Below are 21,926 nucleotides of genomic sequence, written 5' to 3' on the forward strand. Positions count from 1 at the left end.
GCGTCATTTTATTAATATACGAACAAATAAACACCACACATTCCATGACATTACAGCTTGGACCACCACACGGAAACATTTGCGCTAATGCCTAAGTCAAATTTGCCACGGCGGCCGTGGGGTCTCCAAAATCTACGGCCACTAGCAATTATACGGCGGCCGCAGTATTTCCACGGTCACACAATGTAGCAGTCACATATGTTTTCATTTTTCGAGGAGCCGCATGGCGTATTTAGAAATTGTGGAGACCGAAAACGTGGGGTTGCCGCACGGTCTTTGATTTGATGTCGCACGGTGACCTTAAGGGGGCCCTGCGGCGGCCATATAATTTTCAAGGCAGACGCAAGGTCGCCTCAAGGTGCCTGCAAGGCGACCGCAGGGGGGCCCTAAGGCAAACGTGCGGCCGGACGGACGGCAACGAATTGGTTAATTTTATTTTATTTTTTTACCAGTTTTTTTTTTTTTTCGGTTTGTCGAATTGCTACGGCGAACGTAGAAATGAAAAAAGTTATAACTCCACGTTATAATTCCATGGCGACCCCTACGGCCTGTAAAAGATAGCCAAATGGCGTTGGGCCACCCTGAGGCCACCGCAGAAACTGCGGCCGCCGCACGTTTCTGTCAATTCAGAGGGCGTACGGCCGCCGTATCCTCGCCGTAGAGCAAATGTGACAGGCCGAAGCACGATTTTTCATTTGTCTGTTTGTCTGTTTGTTTGTTTGTCTGTACAGAACTTGTGTTTTTCTGCACAACCAACCGCTTGTTGAATCGAGACGAAATTTTCACCATAGGTGCGACGACTCATGTGGAATGCTTTAATGATAATTATGATGTCATAATTCACGTGGTTTGGCAGCCATGTTGGAAAAACCTAAAAGGTTTGGACCTCTGTATCTCTGAAACTGCGCCATGAAAAATATTGAAACTTGGCACATAGCAAGTACTCCTCCTGGAGAATAAGTGGGTTTTTGATGACTTCATAGGTGCCTTTGTTGTGATTTCATAATCACATATGTAGAATGCTACATATCTAATCAGTATGAAAAATTTTGAGGGTATCATGGAATCGTTTTGTTGAACAAAATTTAATCTAAATTTTTGACTCATCAAAGGAGCCACCTTTTGCAGATATAACAGCTGAACATACTCGTGGCATTCTTTCCACAATGGAAATCAAATATTGTTCAGTAAGTTCTTCCCAACACTGTTGCAGAAGTTCCCACAAATGTGTTGCACTTGAAGGTTGCTTTGCTTTCACGCTTCTGTCCAGTTCATCCCAAACCAGCTCAATGGGGTTAAGTCAGGAGACTGTGCTGGCCATTCCATGATTTCAAGCCTACCATCTTGTTCTTTTCTTCTATTGTAGTTCTAACATAGCCTGGAGGTATGTTTTGGGTCGTTATCTTGCTGTAGGATGAACCCCTGACCAACTCGGCAGAGACCAGAGGGTATTGCATGGTGCTGCAAAATGCTGTGGTAGCCCTTTTCGGTAAGGGTGCCAGTCACTCTGTGCAAGTCACCGACTCCGGATCCAGCAAAAGAGCCCCAGATCATCACGCTTCCTCCTCCATGTTTGACAGCTGGTGTCACACTCTGAGGAACCATCCTTTTGCCTACTCGATGGCGTACAAAAACCCTGCGTGATGAACCAAATATTTCAAATTTTGATTTGTCAGTCCATAATACCTTCTTCCAGTTTTCAGTAGTCCACTGGCAGTGCTTCATGGCCCAGGCAAGCCTCTTTTTCTTATTTTGCCATCTTAGCAATGGCTTTCTTACTGCTACTCGACCTGTCAAACCTGTAGCTCAAAGTCTTCTCTTCACAGTTTAAACTGAGACTTCCTTACTTCAATCAGTGTTAAGCTGTGATTGAAGCTGCTGTCCTGTGAGCCACCTATCACGCAAGCTGTTGACTCTCAGAAACTTGTCTTCTGATTGTGTTGTGGCTTTTGGTCTGCCAGATCTCTTCCTGTCAAAGTTTCCTCCAGTTTCCAAGTGCCTTTTGATGGTGTAGAAAACAGTACTCACTGACACCTTGACTGCTTTGCAATTTCTGTAAAGGAAAGACCAACACTTTTAAGGGTTATCATGGTCAGTCTGTCTTCCTTTGTTAATTGTCTTTTTCTCACCATTATGATAGCAATATACTACTTCCTGCAGTGCAATATTGTCCAAATAATGCTTCAGAGGGTGAAGCAACACAGTCTGTTCCAACACGGCTTTTATACAGACAGATGGTTTGTTAATAATCAACAAAAGTTGGGACACCTGTAGGAATTGTTTGCATCAACTTTCAAGGCTTAATTTTCTTCCGTTGCTGCAGAACAGCTGCAGTTGCTAACCTATTACTTGTTCCCTGAAAAGAGCGTTTTTTAACAACTCTGAAATTTACATTATTTTTCAGTTTTTGGGAACCTAAACTTTTTTTTAACCTCTGGCAGTTTACCGCTTGGCTTTTGGCTTTACCGCTTTCAGGTTATTCACTGGACTTGAACTGCTTAAATTTCAGTAAAAACTGGAAAAATGGGAGTGTTCTAAAACTTCTGACCAGTCGTGTATTGCTTAAACCACAAAACAACTGTAATCAATATTCTAAAAGTGGGTTCAGTCGATTTCACTGATATCAATAAATCCATGAAGCATCTATTTGTGATATATGCTGACTTTGAAAGCATTCTCGAAAAGATAGACACTACTTCTCCAAATCCAAATCAATCCGACACCAAGCCATATCAAAAGCATACTCCTTGTGGGTTCTGTTATTATATCAAATCATCTGTTGGAGACCAATTGATAAATTAGAAATGTACAGATGAGAAGATGCCCCTCAAGAGTTTGTAAAACGATTAGAAAAAGATTGTATTCAACGAACAGAAGTAGTGCAAAAAACGTATAAACCAATGAAATTTACACAAGATGAGGAGGAAGAGTTTAAGAACTCCAACATATGTTATCTTTGTCAAGATGTAATCAGGAAAGAACCAAAAGTTAGAGACCATTGTCATCTTACTGGTAAATATAGAGGACCTGATCATCAAAGTTGTAATTTCACTTTTAAACTCCCGACTTTCATTCCCTTCTTTCTTCACAACAACGCCAACTATGACGCACATTTATTCATCAGCGAACTTTTAAAGACACCTGGGGACATATTTGTCATTCCTACTACAGACCAGAAGTACATCTCATTTACAAAATAAATCTCAACAACTCACAAACCTAATATTAGATTTCTAGATTCATGCAAATTTATGCCAAATAATTTATCCACATTAGCATCAAGTCTTAAAGTATTTCCAAATCTCCAAAATCATTTCCTAAATGAAGAGGAAACAAACCTAGTGTCAGCTGAGGCAAGCACAGTTTGGCTCTTATCACGAAAGGGTGTTTACCCATCTGACTATGTGGACAACTTTGGAAGATTTGAGGAAACACAACTCTCTTCAAAAGAAAGCTTCTACAATGAGCTGAATAAAACTTATATTAGTGATAAAGACTACAAACATGCACAAAATATCGGAAAAAATTTAATATAAAAAATCTCGGTGAATATCATGGCTTGGATCTTAAGACATGTTTTATTAATAGCCGATGCATTTGAACATTCAGAAATGTCTGTCAGAATGCTAATCGTATGGATTAGACCCTGTTCATGATTATACAGCTCCTCGTCTAGCTTGGAGTGCGATGCTAAAGATGACTAAACAACCTCTCAAATTAATTTCTGATATAGATATGTTGTTGATGATAGAGAAAACTAAAAGAAGAGGAATATCACAAGCCTGTTCAAAAAGATATGCCAAAGCAAACAAGAAATATTTCTCTGATTATGATGCTTCAAAAAGATAGTTCTTATTTGATGTATTATGATTCTAACAAACTCTATAGATGGGCGATATCTCAAGCTCTACTATATGGAGGCTTCAAATGGGTACAGGACAAGAATTATGAATGAATATTTAAAAAATCATTATCTCTACCCAGAAGGAATTGGATGAAGCAAACATTAGTTATTACTTTGAAGTGGATTTAAAATATCCTGCAGAACTCCACAATGCTCACAAAGATTTACCATATGCTCCCAAAAGAGAAAACCCAAGAAAACAATGGCTCAGCGATTATCAACAATAATTTCTTACTAGCCCTTCTCGAGCATGGACACCAACAGAAAAGCTTTTAACTACATTATATGATAGAGCCAATTATGTATTACACCAAAGAAACCCGAGGCAATATCTATCAGCAGGATTGAGAATAAAGAAAATTCACAGAGTTTGAAAGGTTAATTAAAAGTCATTGGTTAAAAAATATATTGACTTCAATACTCTGATGCGAACAGTTGCTCAGACCAACTTCGAGAAAGACTTCTATAAATTAATAAATCATGCTCTATTTTGCAAGTCGATGGATAATGTAAGAAACAGACAAAACATAAGACTTACATCTTGGAAACAAGCATCTAAATTAATTAATAATCCCAACTTTAAACGAGTTGAGACATTCTCAGAGAACTTTTGTGCTTTTCATATGGAGAAGGAAAGCATTGTGATTGTTAAATATATTTATGTAGGAATATCAGTTCTTGACTATTTCCCCAACAGCTTACAGGAAGAACTATGATGAAAGAGTTAATCTACTTTACATGGATACAGACAGTTTTATATTGGATATCAAGACAGAAGATGTTTATGAGGATATGATGAGACATACATTTAAGACACAAGCAACTATGAAAAAGATAATCGACTATTTTCTACAAAAAAACAAAAAAAGTTATTGGAAAATTTAAAGATGAGTTGGGGGGGGGGCAGATAATGAGTGAATTTGTCGGATGAAGAGCAAAGTCATGCTTACAAGTATCGTGGTTCTGAAAGTAATAAAAAGTTGAAAGAGATAAAGAAGAATATAATCAAAGGCATTATAAATTTCATGCATTATTATGATTGTTTAATTTTAAAGAAAGAAGAGTATCGGAAAAGTTGTAAGTTGTAAGCATCAGATATATTCAGAACAAATATATAAGAAAGCATTGGGAGCATTTGATGATAAGAGATATATATTGGAGAAGGGAATTAATACTTTACCATATGGATACAAGTGTTAATATAGAATTTATAATACAATTTTGTTCCTTAAAAAAATGAGCCATTACACATCTGAAGATTTGAATTAATTTGCTGGAAAGGAACTTTGTCCAGAAGACAGCTATGATACTGACAGCTTAATTTCAAATGTTAGTTCTGAAAGTAGTTTTATAGATGATGAAGATGCTGATAATAGTGAATACCCTGATGATATAAATGATGATGATGAGGATGGTGAAGCATATAAATAAGCTGATTTGAAAATGATATATGACAACATGAAATTCTTTTAAAAGAAAAGATACTATATAAATTAACATGCTCAATAGAAGTGAGAAACAAGATCCCAAAACTTTATATTTTGAGGAACTCGAAAGAGACTCTGCTGAGTCAAATCAGTTTGTGAGTTGTCCAATGTGCTCACAGATGGGATTAAACGCAGAGTTAGAAACTTATAAACAGTGTATATTCTGTGATTGTATTCTAATTACTCACTGCAAAAAATATATGAAGGATGATAATTATTTTAAAATTACACCCAAAATGAATTGCTTTATCAGACTGATAAGAGAAATGAATATAAAGTATGAGGGTGATAATACACCTTTCCTAACAATAGAAAAGACTGATAAAATTAGGTTGATGTTCCACAGATTAATGATATATATTATTCATGACCGCCATTTTAGAGAAAACATACAATATATTATATAAATAAAATAATGGATTATTTATAAATCAAACCCAAAACTTTGGGTAAACTATAGAGTTTCAAAAACAACTTGTAGAAAATTAAATGATTTATTTTCCAAATATAAAAGTAAATGATTTTTTTTACCTGTCTGGAAAAGTAAGATAAAATTTAACAACCACAAAAATATACCAAATTCATTAAGATGTCTAATAGATGGTTCAAGAGGATGTGGAAAAACTTGGTTAATCTTAAAGATGCTCCTCACTCAAAACTTTTTGGATTATGAGAACTTAATAATAATTTTCACAAAGTCAAGTTTTCAACCTGAGTACCAATTGCTCGCACAAGGTTTTAATGCAGGTCTTCAAAAATAAGACATTATAAGCTTATTTAAACTTCAGGTCAGGTTCGGGAGCATGCGCTGGAGCAGTGCGTCACTGCGTCCACTTTCCACCAGTACTCCAGGGGCATCCGTCTGGCCATCCCCCAGGCAGATGCCTGGCCCATCCCCATCTCCTTGAGATGCCGATCAACCTGCTGCAACAACGAGACACGTGGTTGGCCCATTGGCCTCCTCCACTCACGAGGCTCACTCACGAGAATCTGGTGAGCAGGATCAGCGTCAGGAAAACGAGCCACATGTCCACACAGCCGCAGCTGATGCTCATGGACTATGCAGGTAACAAATCTCATTTGAGTCTCTCTCAGCAACCACTTGTTGGACACAAAGTCTGACCAGCAATAGCCAAGGATTCTCCGAAGAGACCTGGTACCAAAGGAATTAAGTCTCCATCTCAGATCCCTGGTCAGAATCCAAGTCTCACATCCGTAGAGCAAGACTGGAAGCACCAAGGACCTGAAGACTTGGATTTTCGTCCTCCTGCACAGACACCGGCAGCACCACACCCCATGATCCAAGTGAATCCATGACTCCCCAGACCTGTCCTAGACGTCTAACAAACTTCAAAACAAACTAAATGATTGTAACATTGAAGATATAATACAACTATATTGTAATACTGAAAAACATAAAAAGAAAACCACTCCTTCAGTATGTTGTGATCTTTGTGGTAATATGGAAGATATACCTTCACCCCAAGATTTGGATAAATCAAAAAAGAACCTTATTATATTTGATGATTGTGTAAATGACAGAAACCAAATGATTATGGATAACTTCTACAACAGAGGGAGACATTCTTCTTGTAATTGCATTTATCTTAGCCAATCAGACTTTCAACTCCCTCGTCGCTCTATAACAAATAATGCTAATATCTTTATTTTATTCAAGCTAAATTCAATAGGTACAAATATTTTTGGAGAGACAATTGTTCAACATTATGTAGTAAAAGGGAATTTGAGGGTTATATGAAACACACAACTGGAAAATATAAATAAATTGTTGTCAAACAAGATGAGATACTAAAGGATATTTTTCAATCAATAAATACAGAAAATGGAAGCAAATGAAAGAGCGAGAAGGTTTGAGGAACATCAGAAGTTAGTTTCAAAAGTTGCAAAGCAACAGGAAGACTTAAAGAAGAAATGGAGAAAAAAACTAAGGGGTGAAGAAGTGGAAAAACTAATGGGCAAAGTATGAATAAAAACAAGAGAAAATTTTTAAACCGCAATTAAAAACTCCTGAACAAAAGATCATAGAAGCCCTTGTGTTTCTACAATAATAGAATATACTCCTAAAAAAAGGTCAAATGCGAAAAGATTTCAGTCAAATGACAGAGCAAGAACTAGAAGATATAGGAGAATTAGAATATGATGATGAAGGAATTTTCTCAGAGCTAGGAAAGGGAAATCGACCTCCTGACGATGTTGTGAAGTCTATTCAGAAAAATGAATATTCAACAGATTCAAAAATAATAGCTGGTTTCATATCAACAGAAGAATCAGCACAGTTCTATCTAATTAATGCAAAGGTACTGATATTTAATGATGAATTAATGTTTTTGAGTTCTGCTCAACCAAACATTAGACTAACTCCAAGATTAATGTTTCTTCTAACAAAAGATGGTCTCCAAGGTTCAAGTTATTTTGATGAACTGTTGACACAGAAAATGAGGATGATAGAGTATACATTGATTTACTAGATTCACTTGATTATGGAATTTCTGTTGCTGGTAAAAGTAAGAAGAATGAGAACGAGAAACATTGTATACGTTTTAAAGAAGCTTGGTTCAGGAATATCCGCAACATGTTAGCTTTCTTCCAAATGAACCATCACAATTGTTGAGTACACTGTTATTGCTGTGAGGAAGTAAGAAAGCTGGAAACAACAATTGCTTTAATGAAGCATTAGCCATTTTAGACCAGTTAATGAAGATGAAAATAATGAATAAATGTCAATACAAAGACATTTTAACCCATATTAAATAAGATGAGAAGCACAATCCTCAGTTTTAATTTCACAACGAGTGATCACACGGCTTCATTCCCATACCCACCACAACTTGACCCCACAAAAGTCTATGAAGCATCTTTATTGTCTATGGAAACTAATAATACCCTGTTTAATATCACAGAGAAAAATGATGTTTAGTTACAACCCAGGAAGTGGATACATAACTACAACAGTTTCACCTGGAGCATATGAGATTTCCCAAATATCTTCCGAAATTGCTCGCCTTATGAAAGAACATGGTAAGGAACCAAAAATATTGTTATATAAATTAAAAAAATCGACTTCAAAAAAAACTATGAAACTTAAAAATAATTACAAAGTGGATTTCACTTTTTTTTTTTTACATAGATTTTTTTGTATACACTACCGAGGCTCGTATGAGAGCGAACACACAGAAACACACAACCAAGGGAGCAGGAGGCAAGAGGGGTGGGAGAGGGAAGGAAAAAGCAGTGGGGAACAGAGATACGAGGAGATCTGTGGAAGGGAGAGGGATGGGGCAGGGTACACAGGGTAAACAAGATGGACACTATAGGGACTTTCAGGTCCTTATATGACATGGACTTTCAGGAAGGAAAGCAGGGAATTTGAAGGAGGTGGGTTTGGGGTGGATTCGCAGGGGTAGAAAAGATAGTGGTTTTGGATGAGGGAAGACAAGAGATGGTGGTGAACAGCTGTTTTGAAGACCTGGAGGGAAGAGTGAATTGAAGAGTGTGGGAGTTTTTTCCAAAGATGGGGAAAAAGAGGAATGAAAGAGTGTAGGTGAGCAGCGATTCTTGATTTTGGTAGTTCTACCAGAAGGGGGTTGCTGGTAAACCTTAAGTGCCCTGCAGAAGGAGAGGGTGGAGGGGAGGTGTAAGGGAGGGAAAGGGGTGGGATGAGAGTGGGGGTGTACTTTTCCCAAATTATGTCTTATTCAATTTTTTTTCAATTTAGTAAATGGTAATAAAAATCAGTTCACATCCTTGCACAAAACAAATTAAAACACATCACTAAGCACAAATAAAAGTCTGCACATATAAAAGCCTTTACCATCACTTCACAGAAATTTAATGTATTCCCACTTACGAATAGCATCTCGTCATTCATATCTATTTTATAGATATACTCACGTTTAAAAAAAAATGTATATAATGCATCTACATTTATAAATTCTGACATTAGCCATTTGAAATATTTTGGCAGTGTGTGCTGATGGAGTGTCCTCCAGGGGGCACTAAGTTCACAGGCATGGAGAGAAGAGAGATTATGAAGAGCTTTTGTTGACATCAGCGAAGAATGTTGATTGCTTGGCTCAGATGATGGAATATGGACAAGCAGATTTATGTGCAAAGATATTGGGAGGTGGGAGGGATATTGGGAGGTGGGAGGGATATTGGGAGACCTCCAAGAAAGCTCGAAACAAGACCTCAGGTGTGTGAAACATTGGTGTGAATTCAGGTTCCTGAAAGCAAACTGAAAGCAAACAAATCACTTACCTGTCATTTTTGGAATGTAGATTATTCAAGATGGGTGGGATGGATTCTTTGGCCACATGGCGAAGCGGAGCTTGTATGAATGTCTCTCACAAGCTGGAAGTACACACAGATGCTTTTAACGGACAGAATTATTTCCAAAGCCTTGATGAATATTAATGGAAATATTAATATTCATCATTTAATAGCCCCACACCACATGATAGTTTTGAACAATTACTAAGTAAATTGGTCTCACCTTTCGGATGGTAGTTTAAGTGGGACCAAAAACTCGGATATGAATGGGGAAAACAAGTTAGTTTCTGCATCAAGGTTGTTCAAAATGTCCTCAAGCAAATCCATGAACTCACTCCGAGTTTCACGAAGAACATCATTTTCGTTGATGAATTCTGCAACCGGCATCTTGTGAAAATGAGGATTATACATTACTTCATCTTCAAACCACAGAGTTGTTTGTTTTGCATTATATTTTAAAATAAATGAAATTTTACCGAGATAATCAATGGCTGAATTTACTCAATTCAGGTCAAAATATACATCAGTATCGAGAATATCATGTTTTGATTCAAAGCCATAATCATCCCATGAAAGCGAGTCATCCATGATAGAGTTTGAGTTTTTAAACACGCTGTGATGAAAAAGGAAAATAATTAATATTGGAAATAATTAATTAAGGTACAACATAGCTTTGAGTATAACCAAGTATCTATATATCTATGCATAATAACAAGTAATTATGCATAGATATATACTTATATACAAATCACTGAGCTGTCTGTTGGCATTTTTTCAAAAAATCACCATCACAGGAGATATGGGAGTTTTGTCGAACCCTCCTTTGAAACAGCTAATGTAGAATTGAGAGTGGGGAGGGGCATGGATCTTTCCAGAACAATGTTGCAACACATGGCCCAAGTACTTTTCCATCTCTACGTGCTTGAGGTGGAAGGGAAGGCAAGCACACCGAGTACCTCTTTCGGGTTTACGAACAAGTTTTCCAATTGAAATGGAATAAGCCCCAGAATCTCTCAACAAGAACTTTCTGTTGAAGCTGGGATGATAACTATAAACATTAAGTTGGCAAACCGGCTCAGTTGCAGTTTGAAAGAAAAACAAACAAACAAAAAACCAGAACCACCCATTGCCTAATTCAGTGTCAGCTGATACACCACAATCCAAAGCATCACTTGACTGACATGGCTTTAGAATTATTATTATATTTTTGTCAGGATTGTCAACTCCACAAGCAAGTGCCAAGGATTGTGTTTCAGGAGTTCTTTTTCACAAAGGACATAAACCGCAAAGAAGGAGGTCGGGTAAACAGGTTTTTGTTTTGCTATATGTACTCTTCCAGAGTTTATCTATAGGTAGGGATATAAAGGGAAGGAATCTGTTCAAATGGGGGTATAAATAGGTAAAATAAAGAGGGTGGAGGGTGGTTGTTCGGCGGTGAGGGGTGGGGGTAAAAAAATAAAATAAAGTTTTCATGCATAGTTGAGGCTCATGGAAGAGCTTGGTCCCAGAAACAATTTAATGCAAAGAAGCTGGTGCAGGATGAGTGGAAGAGCTCGGGGAAGAGAATGAGAAGTTGGTGCCAGAGGAAATCTGTTTCTGAGTAAAAATGTACTCATTTTTATTGACAGGGTCAAATAGTTTTTCCCTGAGTTAACATTAAAGTCAATGGGGGAAATGGGATAGTCCCACAACCAACAAAATTCCCCTACTGATGTCCATCGGCACACAAAATTACTGAGCTTCCCTATTATCTCGGGTCACTCACCTGCATAAAAAATTCATTTATTTATATTTTCATTTATGGATGTAGCTCGATGATTCTGTGATTTTTGTTGGTGTACCGGCTTCGATGTCCGTCGGCATGCAAAACTTTCTACTTTCTATGTCACCCAGAAGGTACCGATCTTTAATACCAGTCAGTGGTGAGAAAGATCGTTTATATATTACTAGCAGGGTTGTCCGGCATTGCTCGGGTGTGGGAGGGGGGGTGTGGGGGGGAGGGGGTGGTGGGGATACTGTGAAGTAGGAGAAGTAGGAGAGCAGACAGGGCTGAGAATGGGGCAGGCAGATCAGGGTCAGGTGAACCGATGGGGTAGTGGTGGGGGGGGGATGTGTAGGGGCAGGAGAGCCAGAACACCAGTGGGTAAAGGGGCCTTAAGGGTCTTGGGGTCTTAAGTGTCTTTGAGGTCTTAAGGGGATTAAGGTCTTAAGGGTCTTACAGGTCATTGGGGTGTTAAGAGTCTTTGAGGTCATAAAGGGTCTTTGGGGGCTTACAGTTCTTTAGGGATTTGAAGTCTTAAGGGTCTTTGGGATTTTAAGGGTCTTCAACCTCTAAGGGGTCTTCAATCGACTTAAGGGTCTTCAAGAGTCTTCGGGATCTTAACGGTAATTGGGGTTCAAAGGATCTTTGGGGTATTCGGGTTTTAAAGTCTTAATTGTGTTCGGGAAATTCAATGGTCTTTAGGGTCTTATGGGTCTTCGGGGTCATAAATGGTCTGATCGCCCAAGCATGTAAAAAAAAGGTCTTATAGTTCTTCGCAGTCTTTAAAAGCTAAGGTTGTGGATGAAAATACACTTAAGACAACCTAAATTGGTCTGTGTGCCAAATTTGGTGGTTGTCGGCCCAGCAGTCTTTGCAAAAAAACACCAAAAAACAGACAGACAGACATCGGATGAATCTTATTTATTAGATATAGCGTGTTGAGGCGATGCCGGTTTGGGGTGTTTGTTTCTACCCCTCCACGATTAAACTCTGGAACTCTTTACCTTCTCAAGTCTTCTCAAACACTTATGACCTTCCCCTTTTCAAAAAACAGATTTTTTTACTCCCTCAAAAGCTCTTAGACGATTCTCTTTCCTTACTATTCTATCAATGCAGTTCTTTTATTCAGGCTTGGCCTTGATGAGGACTATTTAGTCCATGACTGAAGCCTTCAATATTAAAATAAAATTTAAAAAAACTGCAGCAAAAAAAATTGTTTCTGGAGAATTAGTTTCCCATTGATAAAGTCGAGAAAGATTATGGAAATACATATTACAAAGGAACACAATTTGGATTGCGTTTCAGAAACTCGTCATAACCTTAAATTCAAGATACAAGATCATATACACGGTGTAGAACTTACTCGTCCAAGTAATCCCTCTCTTCAATCCCACTCTTCCCTCCAAGTCTTCAAAAACAGCTGTTCACCACCATCCCCCATCCAAAACCTTGATCTTTTCTACCCCCGTTAATCCACAAACACCCACCTCCTTCAAATTCCCTGCTTTCCTTCCTGAAAGTCCCTGTAGTGTACATCTTGTTCACTCCGTGTACCCCACCGCATCCCTCTCTTCCACAGATCTAATGTCTCTGTTCCCTGCTGTTTTGTGTTTCCCTCTCCTGCCCCTCTTGTCTCCTGCTCCCCTTGTTATATTGTGTTCTGTGTGTTAGCTCTTATATGAACCTCGACAATGTATACAAAAAAAGCCAACTCTTATCCATGCCATTGCAGCTTGTGATACAGCACAGAAGAGTGGGAAAGAAGAAGTTACTATTATTTTCCAGTGTGCTAAAATAATAAGAGAAGCTGTCGAGTGAGCACAATCATGGCCATTTGAAGGTGCCTGAGAAGGTACATGAAGCTGCTGTATTCCTGATGAGCTCCTGATACTTCTGTAATGGATCGTTCAGGGACACAATATTACTCTAACAGAAGTTAGCACAGAGAAAATTCGACATTCTTGGAGCAATTTAGCTCAACAGATAATCAAAGCACACAAGTCTGGTGAAGATAGACTCTGAAGAAGATATAAAACTGCATTCACACCAACCAGAGTTGGTTGTTTCTGAAACTGATCATGCTGGTATTCTCTTTGATGATATGGCAGTTGTCCATGAAATTGTTGTTTTCAAGGATGCAATAAAAAAAACTGCAAGGACTTATTTGTTCATTCTTTAGAGCATGGCAAATGTCCTTTTCAAATTGTATTTTCCTCTGACCAGGGAGTAAACCTTTAATAAATAATACATTTTTTTTATTGGTCCAAGGCTCCTGGAAGAGCTTGTACATCAATCATCGGCAGAACGGCAAGTACACACATCAATGTACTATTACATGGATTACCTGGACATGCGAATGACACATATGATAGGTGACCCTTTAGCCTCGGTTACCCTGTCTTTTGAGCACTCATAAGTCACGGGTTTAGATGGGAACACGAACTGGCTATTCCCAAACCAAATCCCTTTTGTTGAGTGATGTCTAGAGATTTGGATAATTAATGCAACTAAGCCTTGAGGAACACCATCATCACCTAACCCGTTCACGGACTCGATTTACCCAATTTATCCGTATTCAGTGATTGACTAAAACAACTGATCCAGTCCATCAGGACGAGTATACCGCTTTCGGTGTGATGTTATCATCATGAATTCAGACCACTAGTCATGTTATAAACCGGGATTAAGTGGAGGGGTGAAATGTTTAAGCGCCCTCTCGTGGTTCGGCCGGCACAGAAATGGAACCTTATACAATGACAGGTGAATTAGGCAAATGAAAATGCCACTGTTGAATTCCAGTACAAGTACACTACATGGGTTTTGAAGCAGGATTCCAGGAATCATCAAGTGGTAGTATGGGAATGCCAAACAGGACACACACAGTTTAAATCCCCTGTTTTCATAAATTAACGTTTTCGTTTTTTTCTGCAAAAGTAACAGCACTCTTTCCTGGGGCTTGCTGTGGTTCAATGGACAAGTCATGCGAACTTGCGTTTGCTGACAGATGGTTAGTTGTTCAGTAGTTACTTGTAAGCTATGGGTAGCAGGTGGTCTGGTCTGCTGGGACATTCCTTTAACACCCGGTTGGACTGCTTGTCTTGCTCACAATGTGGTTGTTGAACGAGTTACTTCTCCAACATCATAAATACATTTCACGCACGCAGGTTTTCACATGTCAACGTGTGAAGGACCATCTCTGGCAATGATGATGATATTTTTTAGCCTGCGCTGGCGAAGCGAAAAGCTGGGTAAAGCAATCGGTCACGTACATGCATACGTAGAATGTACGTATCTGCATTGTTATTCCCTTTCCCCTGCAACCGCTTGTCGGATTGACACAAAAATTTCACCATAGATTGAAACTTGGTTCCTGTCAGATGGGGAATAACTGTGATTTTTTTTAATGTCATAGGTGTATGACGTCATAATTGCATACGTAGACTGCTCCATCTGATCAGTATGAAAATTTTTGAGGGTCATCTACAGATAAATTGGTCATTTTTATTATTTTTATTATTAAAAGCCATTTTTATTATTAAAACCTTCCATAATCTCTGAAATGGCTGAACAGATTGAGCGAAACTTTACAGTTATGACCACCTATCCACGAGGAACAAAAAGTTCTTCACCTATGATGTCATAGGTCACATGGTTTGGCAGCTATATTGGATTTACCCTAAAACATTTAAGTCTTTTCCAGAACGGCAGGACAGATCGAAGGGAAACTTCACATACATATTCCCCAAGTCTTGGGGATGCCAGGGTGTTCACAAATAATAATTGATAGATCACATTGTATGACAGCCATAATGGATCCAAGGGAAATTTTTTTTTTAATTCTCTCTCGTGAACCGCTTCATCAATCGACGCGAAACCTCAAAATTAGGGAGAATATGTATTTTAAACTTTAACCTGATCAGACACATGGTCTGGCAGCCAGAATTATATATTTTTTGAATGTGTATTTTTTCATTTTTCATTTTTTGAATAATGCTCATTTGGCTGCACATGGATGTGTGGGAGAGGAGAGTAGTGGCAGGTGAAACCCAAATCTTATCCAGGTTGCTCCTGATGATTTCATCTTTGCTTTTTGCTTGTTCAGGTTCCTTTTGATGACTCCACTGTTTTATTTGGTCTTCCATTTGATTTGAATTTAATTTTTAGCCTTTCTGGAATTTAAATTCCAGACAAGGTATTGTCCTCGCACACCATCTGTCTGTCTGTCCATCTCCTTTTTTGTCTTCTCCAGCCAAACCACTTGGCCAATCCGGCTGAAATTTGGCAGCAACATTCCACTCCTGACTGGTAACAGGAATTGCAAAGCTTGTTCTGGTCACATGATTATAAGTCGGTCAAAATGGTCGACTTAATAAATTTCTTCAAACATCTTCTCCCGACTCACCAGTCAGAATGCTACCAAATTTGGGTTGCAACATTAGGCCAGGGTAGGAATGTTAAGTTGCAGAGGTCATGCCAATCACGTAACCGGAAGTGTGTCAAAATCGCGGGCTTAGTAAATGTTTGGGAAAATCACGTAAATTCCTTCAAAAACCTTCCTCTCCAGACCCACCGGTCAGAATGTTTCCAAATTTGTGTTACAACATTAGGCCAAGGTGCAGATAAGCTACAGGTCCAGTGGTCCTATTTTTTTAAATCCCATTCTGAATTAAATTCAATAAAGAGGCGTAATGCGTCAGGTGTCCGATCAAAGTGGTGCTGCATCAAAGTGGCACATTTTGGTACCCGGTTATCACTGATAGCTATTAAAACGTGGCAGTTCTCGTGTTAAGAACGAACATCGAAACCCGTTCAACAAAGGAAATTGAAACTTTACATGGTACATGACCCTTTGATATTGCGCATATCGATTGGATGGCGCACGCCCCCTCAGAACTTACAGGGTGAATTAAACAAAGCTGAATGCCCAGAGACAATGTCACTTCCTCGCATTACAAATTACAATCATTGGAATTGTTTCACCCTTTGTTGTTCTCCGTTGGTGAAGAAGGAGGAGGAGAAGGAGAAGGAGGAGGAGGAGGGGGAGGAGGAGGAGAAGGAGAAGGAGAAGGAGAAGGAGAAGGAGAAGGAGAAGGAGAACAACAACAACAACAACATGGCGTTTTAACGATTTCCCAATTTATACTTTAGCGATCTATACTAGTGTCTATCAGCCATGGGAGTTATGAAAACACTCGCGAACGAGATGAAAGCGACTTTGTAAAGGCTTATGAATGCACTCTATAGCAGACTTTTCAAAGTATAATTTGTCCACATTTACCTCAGAAGCGTAGATTGATGTCATGACAAATTTGCTGCCAAGAAGTGTTTCCTCGCACCAAGTCCTTCGCAAAACTACGCAGGGTAACTCTTCTCGGAATACCATGTCGTTTTTATTATTAGGTAGCAAATATCACCTGTCGCTTCACTGACGGGAATACTGAGAGGGAGGAAAAACGAGAGAGGGAGAGATGGGGGAGAGTGAGGAGGTAGAGGGGGAAAGAGAGGAAGGAGGGGTGGAAGAGGGAGGGGGAGCGAGGATGGGAGGGAAGCGAGGATGGAGGGATAGTGAGGAGGGAGGGATAGTGAGGAGGGAGGGATAGTGAGGAGGGGTGGTGGAGCAAGGAGGGAGGTAGACTGAAGAGGAGTGGGGGAAGGGAAGGCAGTGTGAGGTGAGAGGAAGGGAAGGCAGACGTGTGATGGAGTGTTAATTATGATTCATACTGTTTCATCAAAATGATTCTGCATAGAATAACAGTGAAGATGGAAAGAAAGTAATGTCTGAAATCCACTTTCTACTAGTCATACTATAAATACCACCCAGAGCCAAACACTGCCCGGACATGTCCGGAGATGAACACCGCCCAGACACATCCAGAGACAAACACCGCCCGGACGCGTCTGGAGACAAACACTGCCCAGACATGCCCAGAAACAAAGTCCAGCCTTGACATAAACACCATGGTCTAGACACGTTTGGATATAAACAAGGCCGAGACGTGTCCGGAGACAAACACAGCCCGGACGTGACTGGAGACAAACACCGCCCGGACTTGGCCAGAGACAAGCACTGCCCAGACGCATCCAGAGACAAACACCGCCCGGACGTGTCTGGAGGTGAGCCGTCTGGAGACAATCACCGCCCGGACATAGACATGTTTGGAGACAAGCACCGCTCGGACGCGTCTGGAGAAGAACACCACCCAGACGCATCCAGAGACAAACTCCCGTCCAGACATAAACAGTAAACACCACCCAGAGACAAACTCCCATCAGATACGTCTGGAGACAAACCCCGCCCGGACATAACCACTGTCCAGACATGTATGGAGATAACCACTCCAACGGAACGCCTGGCTTGGCAAGCCCATGGACCCCGAAATGCCCAAACAATGTCCAAATTGGACAAATGAACACTTTTGTTAGCATCAGAACTGCTGCTGAGTTCAAATATGGAGGTTAAATTTTGTAGTTTTTCTTAACTTAAGAGATTCTCGAGGTTATGACATGGTTGGAAATAAAATAAAGCCACGAACGCTGGCATCTCTGGGTGTTTATAACCATCGCAATGTACGTATGATCAGACATTCGATAATATGAGTGAGGAAAGTGAAAAAAATTTTATCGTTCAGAAATCGTTGTGGCCTGTTCCAACTCAAGGCATGGTTGTGTAGGTGAAAAACATGGCATCTTCAGACCCCAGTGAGACAACCCAGGAAACGCCTTAAGACCACAGAAAGCGAGGTGGCCGAGGATCGCCTCATAAAGGATATTGTTACAAATTTGGGAATTCGATTGCACACAACATACAGGTTCCTTTAGTCAGCTATGTCGATAAGTGCTTGTTCCCTAGATAGCTCACCTTCCATTGCTTAAATGTTCAGAAATAGATTAGATGCGCTGCGGATCGATTTAATAGTTAGGGAACGAACAATTGAGACATCCCTCCCCTTCTTCTGCGAAGAGGAAGAAGAACCCTGCCATCCAGTGACTCATGATGTCAACAACTCCCTCCCACCCATGGTTGAGTGGGGGATGGAGCACGAGGGCACGAGTCATGAGTCACGCCGGGACTGGGGGAAGGGCGGGAGAAGGATAAGCTGAGATCTTTTCTTTGTTCGTGTTCGGAGTTGGATTAGTAAGCTTTTTGCTTCGGCAGAGAGTAGTCGTTCAGCAGACCATCGGGTCTGTTTGGCTTGGGTTAGGGTTAAGGCCTTCGGAAGCTTTTTTGCTTCGGCTGGCTCAGTGAGCTTCGGCTGAGGCCTGGCTCGGGAGGAGACTTTTTGGAGGATTTTTGCTTTGGTGGTTCAGTGAGCTTCGGCTTCTGCTTGGCTCGGGAGAGCTTTTTGCTTCGAGCTGCTTTGTTTTGGAAGGGAGTTGAGCCAGTTGCTCGGCTCGAGCTGCGAATGGTGGCTTCTTCTTCTTCTTCTTCTTGGTTCGTGGAGCTCTTTGTTCTCCATTTTGGTTCCCGGCTTGGTGCGACTCGTCGACCTTTTCTTGGAGGTGGTTCCTTGGGGGAAGCGGCGCATCGACGGGAAGGATCGGCGCCTCGTCTCACCAGCACGTGTTGAGAAGCGCGGGAGGATTCGCGGGAGCTCGGGAAGGATCGCAGCTCACGGCGATTGGATCCAGCTCGCTCTCGCTGAAGCCTGGGTCCGAACAACTTGAAGACCACACGTGGTGGAGAGGTTCGAGATAGGCTCTGGGTTTCAGCTCACCTGTCCTTCGAGCTGGAGCTCGTTATTAAAGGCCTCTGCCAGCATTTCTTTGGTGTGTGTGTGTGTGTGTGTGTGTGTGTGTGTGTGTGTGTGTGTGTGTGTGTGTGTGTGCGTGTGCGTACATGTGTCCGTGGGCCCGTCTAATAAGTAGGAAATTGTTAAGTGCTTCGTGTGCTGTAAATGTTTGCATCTCATTTCGTATAGACGGTCGTAGTTCTTTTGTCGTGCTTTTTGTTGCTTGTATAATTGCATACGTGTTTTGCCTTGTTTAATTGCATACGTGCTTTATTATAATAAATGTCCTTGTGTGAATGTAAACCTGTTCGTTGCGTCCTCTTCCCTTAATTGAGCTGCCATCTTGCACTCGGAATATAGTTGGTTTTGAAATAGTCGGTAAAGTGATCGGGTCCAACGGGACTGCGCGATAATACCCTGCTCGGTTATCCCAAAAGGAAGCGAGCTGCTTAAGCGGCTCGTTTCCAAGCGGTCCCGTTGAGGTACAATCTCTTGGTAACCCACCCGCGTGAATAACTAGGTAAATCGAAGATTTGGCGAACGGACCCTGTAGCGCACGGGAAGAGTGCGGACAAGGTTGTGGTGTGGTTAAAAACACACCCGTGGCTGGTTTACGGCGTTGATCCGGAAAGCCGCGACTGGATTGTCCGTTCGGTGGGCGAAGCGACCGCTATTGGTTAGACGCAGTCGTTCGCATGCCGACGGGTGGGAAATCTACAAAATATAATAAAATAAGGCCATTAATCGTCTTAAAAAGGGGTGTTTTAATTCATGCAAACACCAAATTTTCACTCATGCACTTCCTTGGAGTTCCCTTGCATGCAAAGTTTCAGGCTGCTACATTTAATGGTTTTGGAGTTATGGTGGACACACACACACACACACACACACACACACACACACACACACACACACACACACACACACACACACACACACACACACACACACACACACACACACACACACATACACACACACACACACACACACACACGTTATATACAAATTCGTTTCACCCATCAATAATCATCATCACCATCGAAGAACGTACATATGAACATACGAATTTTTAAAGCGATTCAAGATCCAGACTTGGTGGCTTAATGTTTTGAGCATCTCCACTGAGTGTCTGGGAGCTCGGCAGTTCAGTCTGAACAATGGTCGAGTCATACAGTTACAGATCTGGTCGAAGGGGTAAAATGATGAATATACAGGGTGTGTCAATAAAAGGTTAACCACTTCAAAACTTAATTAACCAAAACATTGAGTAATAAAACAAAAAACTCAAGTCGGAAAATGAAAACCTAATCATGGAGAAATGAAACTCATTGTGCGTTAATGCACTTATCGTTGAGGTGTTCGATGTGAGCACCAGTGTGACCACTCCTTGGCTTTTTTCACAAGATCTTGGCTATTCGTTGTTCACCTTGGCGTCTTGCTTTTCTATGAGTTTTCTTGGCGTATAGGTTTTCTGTTATCATCGCTTTTCCAAAACCTTGTGAATTCGTGGCTTTTTTCATTGGCTCACCTTGGCATTGATGAAAATGAGGAGTGGTCATACTGGTGAGCACTCCCACGCACACAACATGCATTCACACGAATTGCGAAGTTTTCAATGACGTTTCTGCAAGTTTAATGGTTATACTGTCTGCACATAAGCCTCAACTGCTGCCTTCCGATCAGGTTCAGATCTGCGGTGTTCCTTGTAGACGTTATCCTTATAATCTTCACCAGCCTCAGTGGCTCCGCCTCAGACTCTGCAACCTCCAATTGGAGAGCTGCACTGAACAGGCTCCTCCCACCTAGACCATTGGGAGGTGATGATGACGCATCAGTAGAGAGCGTCCAATCAGAATTGACTTTGTTGATAGGAGTTTATTGGACTGTTCTTTATCATTAGTCCTCAGAGCGGCAAGCAGCAGGTTTTTCGCTCACTGCAGATCTGGATAAAATCACAAACTGGGCCAACACGTGGAACATGTCTTTCACTCCGGACAAATCTCACACTCTCACTATGTCTCTCCGAAAGGACAGTTTAGAACCCCCCCCCCCCAATCCACTTTCTCAGAAATCCTCTGGAAGAAGTCCTTTCATTCAAGCTTCTGGGTCTCACTATCTGCCATGACCTTTCCTGGGAAAGCCACATTTCCAACCTCGCCTCCAAAGCCAGTCGCCGACTGGGAATCCTCCATCGTGCAAAGTCCTTCCTTGGCCCACCTGAGCTCCTGACCACTTACAAAGCTTTCGTCCGCAGCCTGATGGAGTACTGCTCTCTCCTCTGGGCTGGTGCTCCTGCCTCCCACCTTTCTCGGCTTCACGCTGTGGAAACCAAGGCATTTCGGATCATTGGCATCTCCCGCAATGAGGCTGAGTCTTTGGCCCTCTCACTCAATCACCGCAGGTTGGTCGGTCTTTCTGTCTTCCACAGTCTCCTCTCCAGCCTCGCCCCCCTGCTCTCTCTGCGATTTGTCCCCACCACATTTCCGCAGAGCGCTCAAGGTCCGCCAACAACCCCCTTCTGGTAAAACTACCAAAATCACGAATCACTGCTCACCTTCACTCTTTCATTCCTCTTTTTCTCCACCTTTGGAATAAACTCCTTCACTCAATTCAATCCCATTCTTCCCTCCAGGCCTTCAAAACAGCTGTTCACCACCGCCTCGTATCATCCCCCATCCAAATCCTCGATCTTTTCTACCCCCTATAATCCACCCAAGACCACCTCCTTAAAATTCCCTGCTTTCCTTCCT

General features: G+C 41.0%; 1 protein-coding gene across 2 annotated transcripts in view; it reads right to left on the reverse strand.

Annotated features, from left to right (window-relative positions):
- Nucleotides 1–256: 256 nt before the first annotated feature.
- LAMTOR5 (late endosomal/lysosomal adaptor, MAPK and MTOR activator 5) overlaps nucleotides 257–21,926 on the reverse strand; it is a 52,840-nt gene continuing 31,170 nt past the window's right edge. Inside the window, exons 6-8 of one of the 2 annotated variants that reach the window (XR_015050758.1) lie at nucleotides 9,905–10,055; nucleotides 9,670–9,762; nucleotides 257–2,053 (exon numbers count right to left, since the gene is read on the reverse strand). The gene's annotated coding sequence lies outside the window, so the exon portion shown is untranslated. Of the gene's footprint in view, nucleotides 2,054–2,074; nucleotides 9,019–9,669; nucleotides 9,763–9,904; nucleotides 10,056–21,926 lie in introns of those variants that run through there. The other variant, XR_015050757.1, reaches the window with a different exon arrangement.

The sequence above is a fragment of the Eptatretus burgeri genome, chromosome 13, assembly GCF_056783735.1.
Source record: "Eptatretus burgeri isolate ZD-2024b chromosome 13, Ebu_testis_v1, whole genome shotgun sequence".
In the NCBI taxonomy this organism is placed as follows: Eukaryota; Metazoa; Chordata; class Myxini; order Myxiniformes; family Myxinidae; genus Eptatretus; species Eptatretus burgeri.